Below are 16,218 nucleotides of genomic sequence, written 5' to 3'. Positions count from 1 at the left end.
GGTCGAAAAAGTCGAAAGGATTCGTTTCCGAGATACGCGAGAAATTTCGATTCGTACGTAATATTTTTGTTACGTCCGGTGATTCTCTACGATTCGATGTATTACGGTGTGCGATATTTCAATATCGATTTAATATTTATAAATCCGATATTATTTCGTAATATTTATTTGCTAAGAATCGTTTTTCGGACGAAGAGCATCGTTTTTCATGAGCTAATCGGAGTATTCATACCGCGATTCGACTTGTTCGCGTTGGTATTTGTTGTTCCGATTTCCGATATTATAAACAGAGCTTTTAACATTACGGGCATTGGTTTTTAGTTGCGACGTTGCCCGTTGTTAAGCTCACAGGCTTAAAGAAAATTTAGCTCGCTATTCTTCGCGTCCTACTCCGTGTTTTTGTTCAAATGAATTTCCATAAATCGAGGATGAGATCGATCCGTGGAGAGACGACAACTGGAAAAGTAATTTTAACCGATTTATCTATGTTTCGTCCGAATTAATTTTATGCATTTTCTCTATTTGCTGATAGTCGATGAATCGATAGATGATTGGAACGTACAGAAATCGTAATACTCTGCTTCACTTTCTAGACGAATGGTAAAGATGTTAAAATCTGCAAAGTATAGAAATAACAGCGTGCTCCTTCATCTTAGACGGATATCGATCATAAAGGTGTTAAAATCTGGTTCTGACTTGGCACGACTTTACGACAGTCTCTATTACGCGTTTAGTCCTATCGATAGCTCTACGAGAGAGATTTAGGTCTAATCCAATTTAAACGAAAAGAGAGTCGTTCGACGCAGCCTGTTAATTTTTATGATATTTTGCCAATGTTCGTTACAGTAAACGCGACGATCCGTAAATAAAACCAAAGACTCGGAAACCACGAGTCGAACAGAACGTTATTAATCCGTATCGTTATTAATCCGTATACCTCTATAACGATCGTTATGACGCGAGAAATGTTTTATTTTAATCCATAAATCAATAAGCGGAGAATTTGCAGAAGGGAATCGTGCATCCACTAATTACACTTTATTATTCGATAAAACTTATTTTTCCGTCCATGTCCTTCATCCACCGTGTTTACAGAAAGTTCCGAAGTACCTTAGTACGAATGGATATCCTTGTGATGCCCAGCGTCGTTTTCATTATTAATAGAAATATTCTATATCTCTCTCGACGTTACGTCGTATTTATGTACATTCTAAATTTTACTGCGACACACACGCGCACGCACCAAGATTTATAAAAGTCTGTAAACTGTAAATACGTTACTCGCTTCGATGGACAATGAAAAGGATACGTTCATTTAAGTGTCACGTTTTTAACCGATTATTTATACACCACGTACTCCAAAATCAGATTCTAAATGAATTATTTACAAACTTTCCGAGAATAGAGCGTAACTTTAACATCATCGGCAACGAACAACGTTCTTTTGATATAAAAAATTCAATTTCTTGCCGAATATCTAAATTCTAGTTTTATAGTATACCAACGTTTCTTCCGATAACAAACTCGTGCCCCGCTTGCCTAATTATTTCTAACAACGGTATTACAGCTACATAATTTTAAGCAGCTATTGCAACCTTAAAAGAGAGGTACAACTTTCTCTGCAACTGAGAAATTGAGCGATTCATCTGTTTCAAGATTCGCTGTGTTTTTCGCGTATACGTATACGTAGATACTACTCGTTGCAGAACCCCATCGTCGTTTCAATAGACCAATTTCACGCTCGATTATATTTGTCAAGCGCTGCTTACGTTAATCACAGATTCGTTTATTCCCGAACGAGTATCGATCGGCATTCTCCGTTTCTCGAGTCGGTACTAGGCGGCATGGAAAATAAGGATGCAACGTCTAAAGTACTTTTACCGAACTAAAGCTCGTCGTTCAAACACGATACAAGGACTCTTCGTATAAACGTTCGTTTCATCTGACCTTGTTTTCAAGTTGCGCCCATTTTTATGCTGTATCAATTGTTCGGGCCGCCTTCGCAGACGTTACTGCTTGTATTACGCTTGATACGCGAAGGAACGAACATCGATTGCTAATACCCAAACGAGATCAGCCACGTTGATTAATTCGTGACGAAAGTAATCGAACCGCAACCATAGTTGCAACCGAGAAATAGGGTCAACCAGCGTGAGTTACATTATAAAACACATTTTTTTTATTTTTGATATATCCGTAATCGTTTAATCCTTTTCTACCAATCTTTTAATCCGTGTTTCTACTACTAATCTTATATATCCGTGTGTAATTAATTCCGAAGCGATATTTCTCACGTAGATCCAAGTGGATCGAATAATAATTAAATATTCTCCTTAATTTAGAAAGTAGAACCGTCTTTGTAAATTATCTTTCAATTTCTTTTTGTAACTGGTTTTTCAGTATAGGTATTATTTCAGTTAAATATCAACAGGGAGCAGACCTCCCAATAGCTGAATCTTCCGACTGTACGACCCGTGACCCAATTTGATATTAATAACTTTACATTTTAATTAGTCCTTCGTATACGTCATCGGTAAATAATTATTTACAGCTAATAATCATTTGCGATATTAGAGAGTAATTTTTACAAATTTCTCGCTTCTCGATATTATTATACGCCTAAATAATACTTATTACGATACTTATTTTCGGCATCCTGGCCATAAAAGGAACTCGATTCACCATTATTTTCCCTATTGCCTTGTATTCTCACTTACCTACGCATTTACGTACACAAGCTTATTTCACCCTTACTTTTTCATTACGCATCTAACGTCTGTCGTCCATCTAACTGTTAACTGTTTCTAGCAAAAATATATCGCTTCTAAAATTCATGAAACGTTATTTAGCGAATTTAAGCGATTCTATCTTCCAGAATTCTACAAATTCCATCTAACGACTACTATAAACGTGTACACGTAATACATTTATCAATTGTTAAATAAATCTTCAACGATTCAAAAATATTCACCTATGTACCCGTCTCCTTTCGTACTCAGTTTGTCTTGACAAACCGTCTTACTTATTAATCGGCAATTGACAGAGAGAGAGAGAGAGAGAGAGAGATGCTTTGTAATAAAATTTCGCAGCGAAACAACGACGAAGAAGTTTGCGCAGCTCGACTAAAGGAATAGTCGAGTAGAAGCAACGTCAGAGGCAGAATTCTCACGTCGTTATTTTGAAATCGACGTTTGGAAGAGAGACGGCGTCGACGTTGAGATTTGCTTCTGGCACTTCGTAACTAGCCGAAGTAGCTCGAGTTAGAGTCGGCGATTATAAATGAAGTTCATTGTGTATGAGTTGCTATCAATTTAACGGTGGACACGATGATCACGTGCGTATCTCGCGATCTCCTGTCTTTCCTTCCGTTAGTTCTTCTCCTTCTTCTCTATCTCGTCACCATCGTCTTCCTCCTCTTCTGCCTCTTCTTCTGCTTCTTCGCAGGATGCTTCTTCCAAGTATTCTATGTAAATCGGTTTCTCATCATTGGCATTTGTCGACAGGCCTTCGATACGAGGCTTTGCAAAACCTTATCTGCACCGCTACAGTCTGACGCGCTTAGAACTGCATGCCACGTTATTGTGAGACTTTGGAACCGAAGGAAATTTTAGAATGTGCGATTGTTCGACCAAGTGTGAATACCGAAACCTCATACACACAGAAGTAGAGCACGGTCTCGGTCTCGGCCTCTCTCTCTCTCTCTCTCTCTCTCTCTTTTCTCTCTTCCCTCTCTCTCGTTCTCGCTCGCTCGCTTTTACGATCATTGTTATCAGATCTTGAGAATTAAAGGACGTTTCGGAGAAGGCTTCCGATCTGTTTGCAGATATCACAGCAGATATCAAACATGTACGTGTAGTTCGGACGAACAGATGTGTTTTCGAGAGCAAGATCGTAGATTAGGTTTCGGGGGAAAATTTGGAAATACATAATTTTATGGAAATTTAAAAACTCGAAGTTGGAACGTTCGACAGTTTTCAAATTGCAAAAGTCGAAAGTTGGCTAACTTTCAAATTCGAAAGTTCAAAAGTTTGAAAAACGAATATATCGCGACTCTTTTCAAACTCGAATATCTTCTAATATCGCGATTATATTGGAAACCATCGTTTCGAGAGCCCTAATCCATTTATTAAAAATAAAGACGACATATCAACATGTTGTTACATTCTAATAATATAAACTACGATTTCATACGAAATTAATTTTTCCCATATATTATACGGAAATTACGTACATATACGAATGCCACATTTCTATGAAAACAACGATTATTTACGAATGCCCATATTTCTTCGTACTTTTATATTTAAGAAATGAAATAACAACAGTGCATCTTATTTTCCACACACGAATACAAATCTGTCCGTTTTGTCATAGGAATATGTTCCTATTTGATTCATTTGAATATCTAAAGATCGTTATTTAAACCAGCCAACCAAAGGTATTTAAAGCATCGATCCTTTCAGGCTTTGGACGAAGGTTTTAAGTTACGGGAAAGTAAAGCCGTACGAATGCGTCTTCTTAATTCGTCAAAATAATTGTAGGCTTAGCAGCGACCTCGATCTAAGCCTCGAGGAAGAGGGCGATTTACCTTTTGCGCGAACCTTATGCCATCTTAAGAAGCAGCTCGCGCACGTGAATCAGGAAATTCACTAGCTCGAACACATACACAAAGCGCCGTGTCTTCTACGCGACAAGAAATTAATTTCTTTGAATTTTTTCCTCTTTCTGCGAAAACATTCTGTTATCGTTAGTGAATTATTTCATATCAGATTTATAATAACAAAGCGAATCTCGTCACGTTGAAATTTCCTAATTTAATTAAGTCGTATTTGGGATTTCTCGTGCGCTTTAAAAAGAAAAAAAACACATTCGATTCTTCGAGGAAAATTCGTGCATCGAAAAATCCGTCGTTTATACTTTCATCTCGTATGGAAAATAATACGCTTGTTATTTGTACACCTTAATAAGAGAGCAATCAATGATAAGATTCCTTTATCGATGTTCCAACAAGCTGAAAAAAATATGAAGAGCAAAAAATATCGTATATATTTTCTCTGAACTTCGACAAGGTTTTACAAGAAACTTTCGTAATAAAATTTTCATAGTAGCACGTGAACAGATCCTTCGATTTTTAACGCACATCTTTTCGTTCTTATTAAATACGTAAAGTAATTAAGTACGTGATACTTATTTATTTAATTAAAGTAACAACAAGTAGATACGTAAAATAATTTAGAAAGATCAGATTAGCATTATTAGATAAATTAGCATTTCAATTTTAAATCTCCACCAACTATAATAAATCAACTCCAAAAATCAGTTTCAAAAATCGACTCTACGATTCTACCTTAATTTTAATTAACACTCGTCCAATATTATTTCACGTGAAGTAAAATAATTACGTACAAATTATTTTGATCCTCGAACTATGGATATACGTAAACGTGGCATTTAAATGATACCCAAATTCGTCAACCTCTACGTTATTTGGCGAACATTCCAATTATTATTTACACCGCGTATAGCAGCCTTCTACAGCCACGATGCAATGACAGAAAACGCAGAAAATTAACGACCTTCAATTACAGAATAACGTCAACTGGCCAATTGTAAAATAAGGATGCGGTAAAACGGCCAGCGTGTCGACGAAAATTTCCCTCCGATTCTGGCGCCGAATCCGTGAATCGTTCGCAAGCTAAATTCATCTCGTAAAGCTTTTAAGTCATTGCCGCGTAAATTTTAACCTGCGTCACGGGAAAAGCTTGCTATTACCTTAATTGCATTAGCGATTATAAGAAGAACGATTGAAGGAGAGAAAAGAACGATGAGTTACGTAGCGATCGTACCGGTTTGCTGTTAATCAACTTTAGAAAGTCTCGCGTAGGTGTTACAGATTAACGCTTGAATCTAGAATATCGCGTAATTTGGATAGAAACGATTAAAGCATAGAGAAAAAAAAAGTTCTAACGAACGGAGAATTTCATCGATTCGAAGGATTTTTATACGCGCGAAGCGACTGCTACCAAAATGTTCGAATATTTATAGAAATTTGTTACGCATATATTAGATACGTGCGTCGCGCGAAACATTTTACAATTTTGCTGTCACTATAATTCGACATGATTGTCATGATTAAATTGGTAAATTTCGAAAGAGACACGAAGATTTATATTTTTGTGCAAGAACTTTACAACGTTTGATCGTTCTTTTTTGCCATCGACTCTACGTTTGAGAGCGCTCTATTCGCGTTGTATGCTAATTAATTCTTTAACAAGTACATGGTTACAATAAGTAACTTTTTTATATACATTTTTATACCGATTTCAAATTTTATCCATATAGTTACGAGTACTGATAAAATTTCAAATCTTCTCTCTTGGTAGCGTTCGAATAGAATGTGCAAAATAAAAAGTGTCCGTGACATGAAATAAAATAAATTAGACTGAATGAAAAGAAACGAAATCTGACTAGACAATAATTTTACTATGAATATAGGCGAATATAGCGCATATAACAAGCGCTATTTGGATATTTTATACATTTTTGCACCCTCGAGTTCCCCACAAATGCATAAAAGTCATACAGTTTATCGATTATTGGTGACCACCGATAGATTGCTTCGTTATTTATAAAATACAGGAAGAAAAATGTGAAATATCTGATTTCTGATGTAATAAACAAATTAAAAAAGAGGGAAGAGAAAAAAGAAGTAGGACGACGAGGAGGAAGCGCGATGTAACTGTTAAAAGTGCCTAACGTGTCGCGACAAAATGCTCAGTCTGAAACGTTTACTTTTCAGAGGCTACAAAAGATATTTTAATACGCGCGCTCCGAGCGAGTACGGCACAAAAGAGCGAGTACGTTCGCGCTTTTGTTGCAAAGGAACGTTTTAGACCAAGCGGATCGTAGAGCATCAAAATCGGATTGAAAATAGAAATATTCGATGAAAATCACTAAAATATAAATAACATTTATTAGTAATCACGCCACGGTTGTTTATGCAAATTTATATTTATCCAATAACGAGTGCTATAATTCGTATAATCTATTAGTTTTGCGTATTGCACGAATTCTGTGCAATTTTGCACGCTTCGAGTTTTCACAAATACATAAACATCCACACTCTAGCGCGTAAACTACGTCGAAATAAATTTGGGATATCACTGACAGATAATTTAAAAAGTACGATATATCTGTTTTTATTAACTTTCTGTCTTTTATGTCGCTTGGTGTTAAAGAGTATTTCGACGTGAAATAATTGAAAGAGAAATAACTCTCGAGAACAACTCGAAGATATCGTAAGCTTTTTTTAAAAATATGTGGTAAATTCGGAATGTTTTTACAAGGAAGAAATAGTATCGGACAAATTGCTATATTAATTTAATTTAACTAATATCCGAAATCAGATACAAAGTCAGATGGAAAGATATGTTTTCATTTTTATGCAGAGTTAATCGACAACGTATTAAATTTGGCAATTAGTCTCCTATAAAAGAAACGTAATTTATCGTACTTTTCACCTATGGTCTTCGATTTAAAATCCTTACAATTTAATGCTCGTTCGATTAATATTTAAATCTAGTTTGAGGTCTTGAATTTCTTTGCTTTTCTTTCGAACGAAGCATAATTGTTTCTTCTACGTTATCGTAATAGGAACATTTGACACACAGATTTCTAACGATTATTACACGAAACGATTCAACATCGTAATCAACATTATAATAGAAAAACTTCAACTTTCAACCTGGCCAGCAAGATACACTTTCGACGTAGCTTTATTAATATGCATTCGTAAACCTGAATGATTTTTGTAAGATAGGTCATTGAACTTAATGACTCGCTGCTATTATTCTATGCTGATTTATCTAATCTAACCTACATTCGCTGCACTAAACTACCTTAACTCCGACTACTCTCTTGATGCTAAAATTATCTCGATTTTTGTCTAACTAGCTTCCACTTCTTACTCTGAAAAAGAATTCTCATTTAAATCCTCAAACATTCACTGTTATAAATTTGGAAAGATTTTATGAAAAATTATTCATTATATTACTAGATCGATTTACGTTACGCAAAATTTCTTACAATTTTCCTACGTGCGTACATTTTTATTCTTTTCCGCAGATTTAACTGAACTGTATAATATTAACCATAGACTAATTACATTACAAATACATATCCCTTCTAATTAAAAAATTAGATTAAGCTTTCTTCTTTATTAAGTTATTCGTCGAGCTTACTTCGCGAAGTTTGCGTATGTACGACTGTCTGTTTTTCTTTTTTCTTTTTTCTTTTTTTAGTGTACAAACAACTAATAAATCGTAGTTCTACTGTTAAATATCTAAATATCAGCGATCTGTTAAAGTTAAATTTTACCTACAGTTTTCCCAAAGTCGAAGAATTTCTCATTTATATATGTCACATTTGTTCTGAACTTTGGTCACATCAGGTTTCATTAAAAAAAATGAGGCTGACCTTGACATATCAACGATTACACCCACAGACCAATTGTATCGTATCTCTAGAACTACAGCCAACAATACAGAATAAATGTTTTCTGTTCGCTTGCTTTTAAAAACGCATTTAAAGATCGACTCGTGCTACGATTTTGATAATCTTTCGTATGCCATGATTTAGTCGAGTCGATAAATCGGTTAATTTTCCTAATTGAAAGACTCAGAAACTTAATGATTCATGATCACTGTTCCAGGAAGTCGTAAACCACGTGCTTCTGCATGGATGACAGTTGAGCGTTTATCAAAGGAATGACCAACATTTGACCGGGAAACTATGAACCTTCGTTATCAATACGCAAGGAGAACGAACTCGTGGTACCACGTGCTGCGTTTAATCATCCGATATTACTACGCTAAAAAGAATATCGATCTTGCGTTTACGTCGAGTAGATTTCGCAGAGATGTCGATGACGACTAACGCGTCACTCTGTATCGCTATATACGATCAAACGATCCAGTGTTTTCCATGTAAATAAATTTTTTATTCGAATTTTTATACTAAAATGAATTTCTAACTAATTCTCTAGTTTTTAAATCTCGAATTTGAATTTTCGTTTCGCATTTCTAAATTGGAACTTTTCAAATAAACTTTCGAATTGAAATTTTTCTTTCATTCTGAATGTAAACTTTCGAGTTGAAATTTTTCATTTTTGAAGATAGACTTTTGAATCGGAATCTATTAATTTTCAATTACGGGGTCTGTAAATTTTAAATTCGTCATAGATTTATCGAACTTTTCGGATATCCGGTGTTTAATTTGACATTTTAAACGACGTTATGAGAAAACGTATTTTACGCGCGATATTTTGATATTTATTTTCATAATTTGACGGCGTCATTTAGAAATAGTTATTAGCGAAAATGATCGACGAATTGTAGAAAAGTAACGAAGCACTTTTTGACAAGCAACATAGATCTCGAGTGCTTTAAAGTATAATATCAATGAATCTAAGACAAACGCCATTTGCAGAAACACTTGACGATTGTTGTTATCAGTCTTAGATACCGATCACGATGCGAAAAAATAAACTAACTCCTCGTATACGATCGAATCTTCGATAAAAAGAAATTAAAATTTGTTGTATCTAACGATCCCTCGCTTTCAATCATTGTAAATCGTTGTGCATCCTCGTAACGTCGTAACGTAATTTAACAGTACTATATTATCGTACGGTACATTTTGAATAAATTTAGTTTATTTTATTTATTAAAAGCGTACCAAAAATTTCAATTTCAACGTCAATTTTTCTGCAGAATTTTAAATTTTAAATACGTACATATCTAATATAATTTACTCTTCATTATAGAACGATTAATATTCTTGAATTCGTTTTTCTGGATCGTATTTTTTTTTCTACAGAGATTATTAGCAAATCGTATCGGTTTTGCAGTAATGACAGTGACATTGAACCAAGAATATAAACAGAGGGAAACATACCATGACGCGGCGACACCTGTTCTTCTAATCCTGATAAAAGTCACAATGGCGTCAGCGGTTTACAACGATATCAAAATATTCTTCTCGCGTGCCAAAACATTTACCATACATCACGTTCAGTTTCACAGTATCAACTTTAAATAGTTTCACGCGTACGATAAAATACAAGTTACTTGCCCGCGGTAAATTCTAACGGATCAAAAACACACTCAAAAACACACTCGAAACAAAGATCGTCCTCGTTGGTTCTTAAACTCGTCCCAATTTCTTGACGTGTGCTTCGATAGGTTACTTTTTCGGCGTAATAGTACAGAAAAACAGTCGCAGATCTTTTAAAAAAACAAGCTCCGATATTCCATAGGCTCTTGAACGTTTTTATGAAAATTTTCGACTCCTTCTATTACGTAGTTTCTTATAAGTTATTCGAAACCGTTAATATCGACCGAATGAAACTGCAAAGTTGATTTTATTTAAGATCGAGTCCCGTCGAGCGACTTTTCGACGTCCTGCGAAATCTCGTCGCCAACATGGATGCAAGGATACGGCACATTTCACGGACTTTCAGAGGACACTCGGTCCCATTAATCTTCCATTACACAGAAATTTTATCCGAAATTTATCGCGAGAACTTAGATAAGATTTCTTAGATGCTGACTCGAGATTCTTCGGTCCTCGTGTCCTTCGATACTCTCGATGATATACAACGCACTCGTCACGAAACTTCTGCACCGTTAATTTCCTTTCGTTCTCGACGGTTCATCGAAACTACATGTATTTTCGTACGATCGAATCGCCGATTGCTTTGTTTACCTTCGGGGAGACGTTACGAAAACGAAGCACGCGGTTGACTGATCCATTGTCGGAAGTAAAGGTTCGGAACGGAAAAAAGACCGGTTATTCGATACGGCCCCGCGAATAACGTAATACGAATTACGGATTACGGCAACTGCGTCCAGAAAAATTACGCGAGCCAAACTAATTTAATTCGGTTATTTATCTGTAGGTCGCATCGCGGTACACTTTGCGTTTCGTACCCTTTACGTAATCGTAAACAACAATCGTAAGACAATGAAAATATTTCATCGACGATTACATGCCATAAACACGTTAAAGCATTAAACAATTCGAAAGATACCTCTTCTTCGTTTACCAGTAACTTTATCGAAACAATACGACGAGTTATTAATAATCTTCTATCGATCGACGGTTAAAACAGGAAGAGAGTAAATCAAACATTCGACAGTTCATCAGTTGTTAATAGATATGTGTACTTCTTACGGTAATTTACGTTGGAAAGAAATCTTAACGTTATACGATTATTTTGGAATTATTTTGCTTGCCGGTTGTTTGTTTCGATTAACTCCACTGAATCACTCGGAACGTTACTCGTTATATTCCGGTTCGCACGAGTATACGCAGAAAGACGCGATGAACGTGTTCTATATGTATAAACACAAAGTTCGTTTTTCTCTAATGAAATGGTCGTAACGATGTCGCGCAGAGCGCCTCGGATGCGCACATGAGGACGGCCGAACTAATACTGATAGCTGGCAATGCTCTCGCCAATGCATACGGACTGTTGCCTCCAAGTCCAAGATACGGAGTTCTTCGCTTCTGTTCTCCCCTTCATGTACACTCGTGCTTTCTGCGTGTTCATCAGGAGACATCAAATACGCGGAGGTGTACGATCGAGATCGTCAAGCACCGTATTTATTTTACTTTATGGCATGTTTTTCGGAAAACATTTATTTATTATTTTATTATACAAATTTAACTTTGTTTAATTTTAAAATAAAGTAAATACGTTAGTCAAATTAGATTAAATAATTAGATTTAGATTAGATTTTAAGATACTTTACATACTAGACTACCAGGTACCAAATATATAAACCAAACAATTGGAAAGATTATCTTTTTATCGAGTACGTAGAATTCTTGAGTATTTTATGTTCTTAAAATTAAATGAAATGAGATGTCCTGAATCACTTCTTTCGATAAATAAAATAACAAATAGATACTTTTTCTCTCGTTAAGTTATCATTTTATCTCGCGATAGCAAACTAATAATAACGATATCTATATAGCTGCAAACTATCGACGTATACAATCGCATGCTTAAACAGTACCGACACGCTTTACTTTTACGATGCGTAGTTACAGTCACTTATCAGAAATGTAAATTATCTGAAAGCTACACGCAAAAGTAAGGATAATTTCTATGCAAAATTTCTTAATATTATTCCCTAGACTTTCCTGTTAATTGTTATTATTGGAACGCACTGGATGCGATACTCCTCCAATATCTCCTTCAAATAAGTTTATATAACTAAAACTTTTTTCTTCCAATATATAAATATGCTCTGTAAAAACTTTATCTGATTTCATGATAAACCCATTGGAATTATGCAATTATTACGATAAATATAATTACAAAATATTATTATCACAGATTTATATATAATTATTATATATAATTATAAATACAAAGGAAATTCTATGAAAAATTTAATGTAATTCAATAATACAAAATTAAATTGAATCGAAAAAACAATAAAACAGATTATTCAAATGTAGATCAATTCTCCAATTGTAGTAACGATTTATTGTACGTAATTATGTAACACAAAATTAATTTAAATTAAAATTTAACAAAGTTAACAGATTATTTAAATTTACGATAATTCTCGAACATTCTAATGATTTATCGAGAGCAGAATTTCCACCGAAGAGTATAATTTTGTTATTTAAAAAATATCGAAATTTAAAGAAGGAGGAAGATATTCAATTAAGCGAAGATATGCAAAATGTGACGTGAAATTATGATCGATACAGGCGAAAACTGCGATTACAGGATTCATCCTGACATTTGGCAACAACGTGATATTCTTGACCATCGTATTTTTGCCTGAATCGTTTCTTTCTATCTAGATGTATCTTTTTGAAAATACAGGTACCGAGTAGGTGCAACGAAGCTTTCCTCGATCGCCTGAGGGCGATTCGTATACTTTTGGTTAACTAAGATGCTTTTACTAAATGCTTTACTAAAATGCAAACTCTGAACAGGTTTGTCATACTTGAAAACACTATTGTTATCCGTATCTATCAGATCGTATACCAAACAACGATCAAGTTCTAACGCGTTTTAATACCGATAAAATTTTAACTGTCTACTTTGTTTTTAAAACGATCGTTGGATTTATGATTGGAAAAATATCGTACACGAATATAGAATGGAATGGAATCGCAGGAAAAAACGATACCTTCGCTTCTAACTTAGATCATCGAATTCCTCGAAACTGATTCCACATGCAAAGTGTCGATCCGAGTTGTCACGCGTTCGAGAGAAAAGACTTGTTTGTCGTGAAAACTTATCCCGCCATATTTGAGTTTCATGCTCGAGGAAACTCGAAAACTATTTATCGTTTCGCATATTCCAGTGCAAATTTCTCGCATTTTGTATTAATTAAATCAAACAATCGTATTTTGTATTTTAAACGAGGAATCGTTTAAACAATCATACATTATAATATGCACGATGGAATTTAATTTACTGTGAAATTGTGTCATTGATTTATGAATGTTATATTATTTGAACAAATACCGCGAAGTTCGTGAAAAATAAATAAATATATTATAAAAATGGACGGTCATAAAACGTTTATTTTTGTGATATGTTTTTGAAACGAGCGATTATGATATTTAATAACGTCGAAGAAATTTCCAAAAAAAAGTAACACGGTAACTGTAATATCGTTTATCATGAGACAGCAAACACAAGTGACACTCGCGTGCAACACGTTGAACAAACGTGTACGAATTTGCGTCGGATATTGGCCTATAACAATGAGATTTCTCATCGACGAATTTTCAATTATTTAATTATTTAATCTATTCGACCAATTATTAATTATTTGTTTACTATGTAATTATATATATAAATGAAGATTTTGTCAAATATGAAATATACGCAGAATGTTGAATAACACGAAACACTGAAAAACGAATAAATGAAAAAACGTACAAACAGAAAACTAATAACGTTATAAAAATTTCGATGCAATATGCGCTCTTGCTTGATATTTATATAATATTATAATATAAAAAATCGTATTGATAACCTGCCAATAAAATGAATACAGAAAGTTCAACGTATAATCTATGGTAATATAATACAATCAACATAGCGTTCATACACAATACAGTAAACTACTTGCAGAAACACACGTAATCAGGAAATAATCACGAATCTCCGCAAAACTATTGCAAAGTAATCGAATTGGTCATGTGCGAGATAAACGTACTACGTATTAGAATTTACAAATCTAATAGCTCGTACTTCTATTATTCGTATAATCGTTATACTATCGTTAAAGTATCGTTAAAGCGAAGCTAAGCATTAAGCGAATCTTTTTCTATACGCACGATGGCCAATTTCGATAATACCTCCTAATATAGAATGTTAATGAAATTAATGTCGAATCGATAGTGAAATTCGTTAAATCGTAGAATGCAGGAGAAAATGAAAGTTATCGATCGTCGTTCGATCTGAAATACGTACGCAATCACGTTTAATATTACCGCGATGTGTAAAGTCGTTTTCAATTCAATAAAAATATAGTACAGCAATACTAATAGCATAGAGCAGTCTCGTTGAAAGGTTAAAAGCACGATAAGATAACTCGTGGCAGCGAACTTTACTAAAATTCCTCAATTTTTCCCAACTAATACAAGTTTATCTGCGACGAGGAAACAATATATACATGCGATACTTAAAAATCTGCTCCATCGATACTTGGCTTAGAGGATAATAATTCTATCGACATAATACAGAAACGTGTAAATAAGGGTGTTAGAAGTCGAAAAACATTTCACAATTTTCTGCGGATTATCAGAAATGTGCATAAATACGATAGATAATACGTATGTGAAAACTATTTCTGTTTAATTTGTTGAAAAGCGAATAAAAGATGATAAATCATGAATTTTTTTTTTTTCATTTTCTTGCTAAATTGTACGTAAAGAATTTTCGAAAATACACATTGCCATAAGTAAATCGATTTAAAGGCGTCTTTTATTATTTTTACAAATATACGGAGGCAAACCGGAGGTCATCGCAACACCGAAAGTCAAGCGGAAACAAAGATTATTATCGTTATTATCTCTACAAATCTTATCTCTTAGATCCTCTAAAAATTCTAACAGGAATTCTTAATATTTCGAACCTGATGATATAATTTTGATAGAAAATCGTCAAGCTACAAAAGTAATACCTACCGTAATAAAATTCTTTTTAAATGTGGAAACTCTCTAATCGCTTCGTCCAAAAAAATTTCGTTTTATACAAAAGTCTCGAGATCAGGGGCGGACTGGGACTTAAATTTTTAGCGGGAGATTACCGGCATGACCGGCCGTCCGTTTTTAGTTCATTAATTAAATCCCTGCCGGCCCACCGGAAATTTTCCCAAACCGATAGCTAGTCAGCCCACCCTTGCCCGAAATATTAAACTTATCAGCAAGCTATCAAAATTTCCCCTTACTTCTGAATCCGATTTACTTCAACCACATATATTACTTATCGTCATCTATTTATCACAGAACAAGGAAATTACCTAAATCTATATAAATATTACACTCGAAAAAATTCTCAAAATCCCCCAAAATATATGAAATCATCAAGTTCAAGATAGTTATTTGATAAAAGTAGAGTCGCTTTATCCGAAACTTGGAACGATCGCGATTCAAAAGTTATGACAAAAGGAAGCTTGCACTTCTTACATTGCATCGAGTCGAATACAAGTGTCTAAAAATGAATAATTGTTATCCATTATGGTAGAATGTTCTCATGACAGAAGTGAGAAATATAAACACTGAATTACTACTAACAATGAATCAATATGTATTCGATTTTCTTTCTCTCGTAACTTTTGAACCGTGATTCCCAAGCTTCGAACAAAGTGCGTTTACTCAGGGCCCTTTTCTTTACGACGTATCGAAAAATCAAGGGAATAGGTGTTGCAGTCCCTTTTCTCTAGTTCTACTTTTAATTATTCTAGCAAAAATTTTGTAATTTAATAAAATAGCGGAAAAATCAGGAGAATTCTGCGATCGCACGAACAACGAAGTAGTATCATTTCGCTACGCGTGTTTCGCTCACGAATGTAAGAGTCAACCTTTCGGAGGATCGAAAAGTTGCGAATCAACGAAACGGTATCATAATACCGCGAAACATTGGCGCGTAATTAGGTCGTGGTTACAAGAGAACGT

General features: G+C 34.5%; 1 protein-coding gene across 2 annotated transcripts in view; it reads right to left on the bottom strand.

Moving 5' to 3' along the window:
• LOC126878132 (uncharacterized) overlaps window positions 1–16,218 on the bottom strand; it is a 30,416-nt gene that overhangs the window by 9,907 nt on the left and 4,291 nt on the right. The window contains exon 1 of one of the 2 annotated variants that reach the window (XM_050640754.1): window positions 9,955–11,534. The exons of the other annotated variant lie outside the window; for it this stretch is intronic. The gene's annotated coding sequence lies outside the window, so the exon portion shown is untranslated. Of the gene's footprint in view, window positions 1–9,954; window positions 11,535–16,218 lie in introns of those variants that run through there. 2 annotated transcript variants of the gene reach the window in all.

This window comes from Bombus huntii, chromosome 1 (assembly GCF_024542735.1).
Source record: "Bombus huntii isolate Logan2020A chromosome 1, iyBomHunt1.1, whole genome shotgun sequence".
Classification (NCBI taxonomy): domain Eukaryota; kingdom Metazoa; phylum Arthropoda; class Insecta; order Hymenoptera; family Apidae; genus Bombus; species Bombus huntii.
Note: the sequence above shows the minus strand (reverse complement) of the source record. Positions and strands in the feature narration are given on the sequence as shown.